This window comes from Embiotoca jacksoni, unplaced genomic scaffold (assembly GCF_022577435.1).
Source record: "Embiotoca jacksoni isolate LCO1_2020_lvr unplaced genomic scaffold, fEmbJac1.0.p SCAF_3, whole genome shotgun sequence".
In the NCBI taxonomy this organism is placed as follows: Eukaryota; Metazoa; Chordata; class Actinopteri; family Embiotocidae; genus Embiotoca; species Embiotoca jacksoni.
In genome coordinates, this window is record NW_027185381.1 from 9,021,047 (window position 1) to 9,031,245 (window position 10,199).

Sequence of the window (10,199 nt, forward strand, 5' to 3'; positions counted from 1 at the left end):
CTTCATGTATATAACAATTTTTAAAACAGAAGTTAAAAATAAAGAAAGGAGAAAAATGGCTGTTCATATTTTTCTATTATTCGTCCATTGTTCAATGACTTGCTGTTGGGGTTGGAAGTTGCAGGGGGTGTTAGTTGTAGTAATTTTGCCCAGTAATGTGTCTCACGGGGGTATTGAAGGTACTTTCAAACCCTCAGCTTAGTTACAACTTCTTAACTCTGACAAATCTGGGCACAGAGACATGACTTATACTTCCTTAGGATATTATTACATACATGAATTATGTAATCCTGCTTAGCCTTATAGACTGGCCACTACTTTTTGAGTTGACGGTGTCGGACAGCGTCTCATAAGGTCGGTGTATTAACTGTATAACTTTATATTAAATGTTAATATGAAAGTTACCAAAATCGGAGTAAAGTTTTCATCCTTAAACTGGTCTGTAGACTAAATGTCAGTGAGCACATGAGTTCATCAACTGTAGGTTGGTTAGAAAACCTCGCTGCTACATTCAGCCAGCTATGAATGGTGACCAGAGTCCAGGATCACATCAGCTCAATATCTGCTAACCCTGACTTGCCACAAAGTTTCTCAGATCATTCATTAGGTTAGTGTCAACATGAAAACAAATAACTGAGAGGCACCTGGTGTTGGAGGGGGGGGGGGGTGTTACAGGAGGGCCCTGAAGTCCACAAATGAGGAGACACATTAAAGTTGGATCAGCGCCCGCAGACACACTCAAACACTCAGGCCAAGGAGCATCATACCAGGATATTAAGGCCGGGGGGCTTTTTAGGGTGCCCATTTCTTCATCAGTGCTATAACTGACTTTGTTATTAAAATCCTAATTAATGTGTTTGTGCATTGTTTAGGGTGGAGGACTATTGCAATAACCAGCAGAGTAATTAAAAGGATCAACTTGTCATTCCACTGATTCTTTATGACAGAAAAAAAACAGGAGTGTATCCAAAGGAGGGTGACAGAATGGGGACGTTTGCCTTGCAACAGATTGACATCCTGTTTTCTCTGCACACCAATTTGTTTAGGATGTGCACACAGTGCTTATATATTTGGGTGGAGAGAATGAGACAGACGTGGGCTCCACCTCTTCCTCTCGACAAACGTGCAGGAGAAGAAGGGACAGCGGGCACAATGGAGGGACGCAGTGAAGAAAGAGCTCGCAAAACTCATGAGTCAACACAAACACAGGTTTTTGTTTGTCCTGGACTGTTTTCCTGCCAGTGTGAGACCTCCATGTCCATTTAGGGCAACAGAGAGAAAAGCAGTGACAATGACGTCAGTCATAGTCCCAAACATGAGTGTGTGTGTGTGTGTTACATGTGGAGAGAGTACAGGGATCAAAATTATGAGGTTGAGAAGAGATCACGGTGATATGGTGAGTGATTCAAAGTGTTGTGGGGTATGAGTAAGATCCTCCAGCCAGTCCGGTGCACCACCCCCACGCTTCCTTTGAGCCGCCTGATGCTCCACGACGCTTCCTGTGAAGCGTCCGGCCGGTCGGCCTCCCTCCACATCTCTTTCTGTCCCTCACACACACGTTTGTACATACAGATGTCCACGTAAAGATGAACAGAGATGAAATACACTTAAGAAAACACTACCAGACAGTCAGAAACAGTAAAAGTAGAATTAAAATTTACATGGACACAAAGATACTGTAGGTATATATTAGTTTTCTGAAGGGTGATTAATACATATGACTCCACTTCAAGTGTTTCCCCCACATGAGAGTGGTTACAGTTAGGGCCTGGCTTTTGAAATGAGTATTTAAAATTAAATTAAACCCTGAATGTCATTAATATAAAAATATTTTCATTCAAATTCATTCTAAATGTCATTTTTGAACCAATTTTTCTGATAAAATCTCTTAAAATACAGTCAATAACAATCCCTGGGCAACATTTTCAGTAAGTGCACTAAACAGTTGAATAATACAACTATTTGTTCACTGACAGATGATTTGGTCAAACTTTAAGTCCTTTATCAAGCAAAAATGCCCAAAATCCCCTGGTTTCAAAGATTTAATAAATACATCATTATTCTCAATAATGTGGTAAATAATGTGTAAATAACAGTCTGACCTTTGAATTCTGGATAACACCAAAGGAAACATGTGAAGCATCACCAAACTGAAAGTGTCACATTATCATATCATGATTATCATAATCAGGTAGTTAACAGATCTTCTCTCGTGAGGGTGTGAAGCTCTATCGGGCAAAACTTCTGCATAAAAAGTGAAACTTTAATTGAAACAGAGCACCTTTAATTCTGCCTTAATATAGTTTATGTACATATTTTAAATCAGTTAGGAAACGGTAAGATGACTTCAAAAAATAGTTTTTTTTAAAAATCTAATTGCAGAAGCACTTGGATCATTTGACAAATTTAAAAACAATGTTGGGTAAAATTTTCCCTCCTTTCTTTTGTAACCGAACTTTTCAGAATATAATCACACACGTAACAACTGAAACTACTTAAATATCTTCAAAATTATTTCTGGCACACATTCCAGTAAGGCCTAATCTTGATCACGAGCCGACCCGCTACTCAACAGTGAGCTAATGGCTTTGCTAAGAATCGCAACAAAACAAAACCTTTCTGGACGAAAGGAACATTTTGACGTTTGTCCTGTTGGTGTAACTGATCCCAAACAAGCTGCAGCTCCGGCTCGGGGCCTCCGGACGCCCCTGGAAGATTTGTGGCGGCCATAAACCATTAGTGTGCGGCCCTGTGCCTCTCAAAGTGTCCAGGAGGTTAATTAACCTAAGCCATGCCTTAAAACAACCCCCTCCCCAACCCAACCTACTCCCCCATCCAACAACTCCCTCTCCCTCCGTCCCTCCCTCACCCATCCAGCCCCTCATCCAACCCCAGCATGGCCCCTCTTCCCTGGATCTGCTCAACGGGATAATCCCCCAGCTGGTGCTACGGTCAGGGGGCCACGTCACCCCCGACTGACCCCCACCCCTTAAATACAACCGCACACACACTGACCAATGAACACAAACACACTCATGGCGACAAATTATGAGAAAAGAAAAACACACGCTTGAATAAAGAGCTGCACACACACACACACACACACACACACACACACACACACACACACACACACACACACACACACACAAATCTAAATATTAAAACAGAGGAAAAGCCCACAGAAGGCTGCAGGTAGCTGAGCCTCTGTTCACCTTTGACCTGGGCCAGAACCAGCCAGGTGGGCCGGCAGGGCGGCTTCATGTGGAGATTGGTGGTCAGGCATGATTTCCACCACTTAAATTTGTATCACCAATTATTTAATGAAGGGGCTCAAAACATCGCAAAGACAGTCAGTCATTGTTCCTGATGATTTTGGGAATCCCTTCAATCTTGGGTGGTTTTGGTGAAAAAGGCTTCAACATCTATTAGGTGATGAAATTTAGTTCTCTTCTTTCAGGATGAAAATGTATAACTTAGGGGATCCTTACTTTTCATCCGGTGAAACCATCAGGTCTAAATTTGTCCCATCACTTTGATTTATGGCCAAACACTCACAGAACTGAGTTGTGTTTAAATGTTAGCAAGCAAAGATGCTGTAAGTAAGATGGTGAACATGGCAAACATTATAGCTGTTAAACAGCAGCTATTGTTACAGTGATCGTGTTGGCATTCAGCCCAAAGCAACACTGCAGCTAAAAAAAATAAATAAAATGTGTGTCGATATCCAGAAAGCTTCAGTACCTGCTACCACTCATGGAGCGTAGGATTATATGTGAGAGTGTGAGTGTGTGTGTGTGTGTGTGTGTGTGTGTGTGTGTGTGTGTGTACTCAAGTGGTCCCAATCTCCACTAATCAGGCCGGGAATGTAAAGGCAGGAAGCATTTTGAGAATAAGGCAGCGGTATGGGATCAGGCTATGTGATGGAAATAAAGTCGCAGTGAGAGCCCGTGGCGACCGACGGGTTTGTTTTGTCGGGTTTTTGCTGAGGGCACGTGTTCTCTGGCACCGAGTCCCACTGGGCTGCACCAGCGGGAGCCTCCAAGCTTCACACACTGAATACACACACAAACACACACACACACAAACACACACACACACACACACACACACACACACACACACACAAAACAGAGGGTTTTCCTTTTGAGATGTTAGATTTATGTTCATATGGCAATGTAGAGAGAAAACACCTGCTTCTGAAACATTTTCAGATACTGGAAAATACCAGACGATACTTTAATAACTCTGCTACACAGCATGACTGTAGGGCAGCCAACAACAATTATTTTTACTATCAATTAATCTGCTGATTATCTTATTGATTAATTGGCCGCCTTTCACTTGCAGTGACAAACCACAGCGTTATCACTTGACTCCACAGTTCCCTTCAGCGTCTCTCCGCTCAGTGTTTTACAACTTCCACTGCTGTGGTTCAGCCTCGCTGCAGTTTCCAGCTGGCAGCTGTTCCAGCAAGAACGCTCTAATATCCCAGGCACCAAATGACAGATAGAGAACATGATTGACTCCGTTTTGTTTTTAGTAAAGACCAAACACAGAGCTCCAAGAGGGAATATTTGACTCATTGAGTGGCCAGACACTCAACTCAAGATTTAGATGCCAAAATGACTTGGTGGCCTCTGGGAGTGTAAATAGGGAGTGTAAACTGTTTGCCAAGTTCAACATATCAACTTTCAACAATGATAATATGTCAGTGTCATGTTTAAGTGGCCAAAAAAAATCTGTTATAGCAGGTTTAAATTACAAAAAACGAGGATCAAATATATAGAAATGCAGCCTCTAAACCTTATACCAGCGGCAATTTGTATATTATGTCAAAAATATTGGCTCTTTGACATACAACCACATGCTGGCTAGAAGGCTAGACTGTGAGTATAACTAGTAGATAATGTAAACAAACTAGTCACACTAATACCACAGTATGTTACGCTCTTAAAGTTGAGCGGACAACAGTTAGTAGGAACAAACAGCAGATGTAAGCGTGTGCAGCAGCTTGAACATGAAGCTGGTAGTCAAGACTCTGAACTTTTCATCATCCCACAGCTCCAACTGCCTGAGACTCACCCTCTGTCCTCTCTGAAGGTCAACAGGGGAAGAGTTAGAGAAATAAAAAAATAAATAAATAAAAGAGAACAGGCTCTACAGATCAGTCCCAGATAATCCAAACATAAAGATCCATGAGACTGGCTGTAATCAATGGACAACACAGTCACACACAGCACAGAGCAGCGGGTGCTGAGTGCTCTCGCTAGAGAGGGATGGGAGGGAGGTGCAGAAAGTCTTTGTTCTACAAGGCTCATATCTGAGGCATTATTCCTTTTTTTCTCGTGCGAGCGGAGGAGGAATGATCGCTATGTGGGATGAGCACAGCGGAAAAAAAAAAAAAAAAGTAAAACTCCTCCACTGAGGAGAGGACCTGTCTCAAGGCAACTCAAACACGCATACAGTCTGACTCTCCAAACAAGGATGAAACACCCATTTCTCTTCTGGCTCACACACACCTTTACATAGCTTTTAGCTCCCCTCTGGTTCCACTCATTCACCCACACAAACACATCCACCCCCGGGGCCCCACCACACACTCAACCTCAGAGTTCACATTACAATATAATTCATCTGTCTGAGACAACAGTGAACCTTGAAAACAAAAGGGGCCGAGGCCTGGAAAAAAAAAAAAAAAAACCTCAAACTGCTCTGCCTGACACTTCAGAGGAGGCTCTGACAGGTGTGTTTTTCAGCCTGCCGTCACACTGTCACTCCGCTCCATTCCACCTGTTGCTCCTCTGGAAAACACACTCCTCTCAGCTGTCCCACGGGACACCATGAGACACACACACACACACACGCAGGTCTTCCAGTTATCTCGGACCCTGATCGAAAATACACACACACACACTCGCTCTGCCTTTTCAAGCCTGCAGTCAAGAGAAAATTTATTGAAATACACAGTACAATACAAAGTCTGTCACACACTGACATACAGTATTTACAAAATCACTAAAAAAAATACGTCATTTTGAATATTTCTTATCATTTTAAGAGGCACATTTGATAAAGTTGAATATTATGTGATCACAAGATTAAAAAGTATATACTAGGTAAAGCTGAAAGGAAAAAAAATCAATTGAAAGAAAACTACTCTGCATGTGTTTGGATAATCTTATTTGGAAGCTAAACTGCCAAAAATGATTTGTTCCAGCTTTTTAAAATGTAAATATTTGCAGATTTTCTTTCGTAGTAAATTTATTGTCTTACACTTTTGGACTGCTGAATGTACGAAACGTGCAAATATAAATACGAATACGAATATGAATACACCTCAGCTTTACAAACTTGTGATGGGTATTTTTCCCACAGTTGACCCCATTAATTGAGAAAACTATTAAATCAATTGCTGACAGAAATAATCTTTTGTTGCAACTGTACTTTCAAGTTACTTTGTGTTTCCTTGTGAGCTGTCCTTGGGGTGTTTCACAGAGCAGGACTATCGCACCAGTCTGGCAATTATGAAATAACTTGTTCATTTCTAGGCAGCCATTAAAAGATACGGCTGAATCAAAAGGACCGGTACGATACTTACAAGTTTTACTCAAGGTTAACTTTCTAATCCCGCTCCTGGAGACACCTGCATGAGCTATATTAGACTCATGCTATTCGTGTAACTTCCCACACACTCCCTGCTGCTGCAGCGCTTCCGTCTCATTTCCACTGCTGGCATTCAAATCTTTTACAAAAGCTACTTGTTTCAAGTAAAGGTCCTGCAGCCAGAGTCTTACTCAATAACAATGGCCCCTGACTAATATGTTTCTATCTATGATTTACTGTTGCTGAGCGTTATGGTGGAAGTAAAAGATTGAAATGTAGTCGTGTGAGATGAAGCTCAGTCTAACTACTCTCCACGCTTCTTATCAGTTCAATAAACGGCATGTTTTATTGGATGATTGTTAGTTTTGTATCTGCGAAGTAAATCATAGCTCAACTAAATGAAGTAAAAAGAACATAATTACCTCTGTAATGCAGCAGTGTACATAAAGTGGTGCAAAATGTGAATACTCGAGTACAGTACAATAAAACTGCAGCACATTTCTCAAAAACCACAGCAGAGCAGAGACCATGTACAGCAATGATATGACATCCAGCTGTGTGAAGTAAAGAATGCCATTTTTCTTCTGTGCTGTAGCCACTTAAATTCACTTCTGAAGTGCTTGTTGTTTTTCTTTCTTAGTTACAATCACCTTGCAGACTAAGAGTCTGAAAACCAATCATCTAATCAGCCTACAAAATATGATGCATTCAACTACATGACCGCAGACACCAACTCAATCCGCTAGAATTGTAATCAAAAAAAGAATTGCACAAATACCAACAATAATCCCATACTACAATATGTACAGTATAATAATATAATGGTAAGGAAGGTTTAGGGAATAACGTTAAATTCTTGAAGTACATTTTGATGCTATATATTTTTGTGTTAGTGAAAATTAAGTACATTCATTTACATTCTTGCTTCCGCCTGATGCTTCTCTATATATTTACCCAACTATATTTCAGACGCAAATAAACCTTTCACTGCTCTCCAATTATAGGACAGCTGCACTCACAAGTTCATCTAAAGATTTTAAAGGCATGTTGGTAAATGATATGAAACAGCAAGAGGCAGCTCCACCTCGGCAGCCTCTTAGATCATGAATGCATCAGTATTAGAATAATATATAATAACAGGTTAAACCTCTGCCTGCTTGCCGAGTAATTTGTTTTCGCTTATAATATTTCACTCGACATAGTTTGCCAGGGATGACACCATACGTCACTCAATCGCACGTGTTTTAATTACCTTTAAAAAAAAAAAAAAATACTAATAATAACAATTCAGACCATTTGCAGTGTACTCACACTTGTTGAAAGACGGGGTGGGGGGGGGGGGGGGGGGGGGGGAGAGAATAAAAATGAAATCCTACGAGTTAATATGTGGACTGTTTGAATGTAAAAGTTTACCCGAACAGGCGCTGATGTTTGACCGCGCGGCTGTGACGTGATTCCCTCTGAGCGCAGAAACGGTTCCGGCTGCGGAGCAGTCAGGAAGTCCCGCTCACTCTCCGCGCTCCTCTGCGGGAATTAAAAGGAGAAACGTCAGAATCTGAGCGGAGAAATGCGAGACATTTGAGGAATGTTATCTCCGACACTGAGTGAGGAGTGATTCAGAGAGGAGGCGGTGAAACGCGGACTTCACATTTATACAAGGACGCAGTCGGGTTGTTCAAATATGAACATGACTCTTTCAGAAAAAAAACAACAACAACAACAACACTCGTATATTGACTTACCTGGTGAAACTCGTCTGGCAGGCAGGTAGGTACAGCAATATTTTTGTTTTTTTTGTTTTTTTTCCTCTTTAAATAATACAATTTTTTTTTTTAAAAAGTGACTCCTTGAGGATTTATTTTCTTTCTTTTTTTTCTTCTTTGTTTGTTTTCTGCTGCCTCGTCTCCTTCCTGGAGCTGCTTGTTTGAAGCGAGAGGAGGGCAGGAATTTCAGGAATTAGCCGTGGTATGACATGAAGCCTGGAAAAAGCCAGAGAAAAAGACCATAGGGAGGGAAGGGGGAGGGGGGAGAGGGGAGGGGAGGGGAGGGGGAGGGCTGACCGGTCAACACGTAATGACGAAAAGGAGGAGAGGAAGAGGAGGAGGAGGAGGGCTCTGAAAAGAAAAGGAAAGCAAATGAAAGGGGCGGGAGTTCAGAGGAAATCAAGATAAAATCACTTCTTCATAATGAAGAGGATGTGACACTATACTTTTTTTTGTTTGTTTTTTTTGTTTTTTTTCTTGTGGTAAGAAAGTTTACTTGATTAAAACTAACTTTAAAGGAAACACTGTGCAACTTTGGCCCAGATATTAAATGTGTAAAATGTAGATTATAGGGTCTACTTTTTGGCATCTCATAAAAAAAAGCAAAAAAAACAATATTGCCTTAAAGGCCTTGTTGAACAATTAAAGTTAATATTTTATCCACCTTGTTTCTACCACTGTACCTTTAACTCTGATATATTATAGTCTATTGTGAATGTTCCTTTGTGTTTTCATGTCATATACACACAATCTTAAATACGCGAGAATCTAATCACATACTTTTAGTTTGTGTTTAAGTAGCTACGGAGATGTAAATGTATTTGATGCAAAAGAACTGACAAAGTAAAGACTCTTGAGACATTTTGGGGGAGATGCCAGCTGTAACCTTACTTTCCAGTTCCACTTTTCACTTGTCATTTTTCTTTTACTCTCCTGCGGGCAGACAGAGGCGATACATATTGTTGGAATTGGGCCTGTTGTGCAACTCATTAAAGGTCTGGAGGCCTAATTATCTGAAATGTAATTCTGAACTTTGGACTCTGTAAGGCAACGTGTTGCAGAGAAACATGAACTGGGGAACAGAGCCCCCTACTGGATACTGCGGGTATTACCAAGTGTACCTTAAATATGCAAGATCCACGCACATTTTGTTTTTACGAAAGCTGATGCTGTAACCTGGGATTTTACCTTGGTTATATATTATTATAGTGATTTTGCTCTAATACAAAATAGTCGTGCTCAAATAGAATCAATCAATAGAAGTTAAATAGAACCGGTCCTGTTGAATAAAATGATTGTCCTGTTAGGCAGTGAATGAACTGAGTGGGAACAGGATGGAGGCACAGAAAGAACAGAAAGCAGAGAGAATGTAAAACAATGCAAATGTCCCTTTAAACATAGAATACAAGTCTGTCTAATGTTGTTGCTAGAAGTTGCTTATGTCACGTTGTTCTTCCAGTATTTTCTATTTCTATTTTAAGATCTCCAACACTATTCTATTCATCCACTACACGGATCTCATTTCATGGATTTACAATTTAATTCCTTTTTTGACTGTTTGTTGTTGTAAATACTTGTTGTTTAACAATACTAAACCCAAACCTATGTACATATATAATATGAAACTACTTCTGTTAAATTATAGAGGTTTGTTTGCTGAATGGCGGAGGTTTAAATCCTGATTATTTGGTGTCTAAAACCACTACACGGCAACTTATAACATTAAGTTTGCTAGAAGTGACGTTACATTATAAGCTGAAAATGATACATTAAACCAGTAGAGCTGGACAAATAACACAAATAGATTATTGTTTGATAAAAGAGAATTCA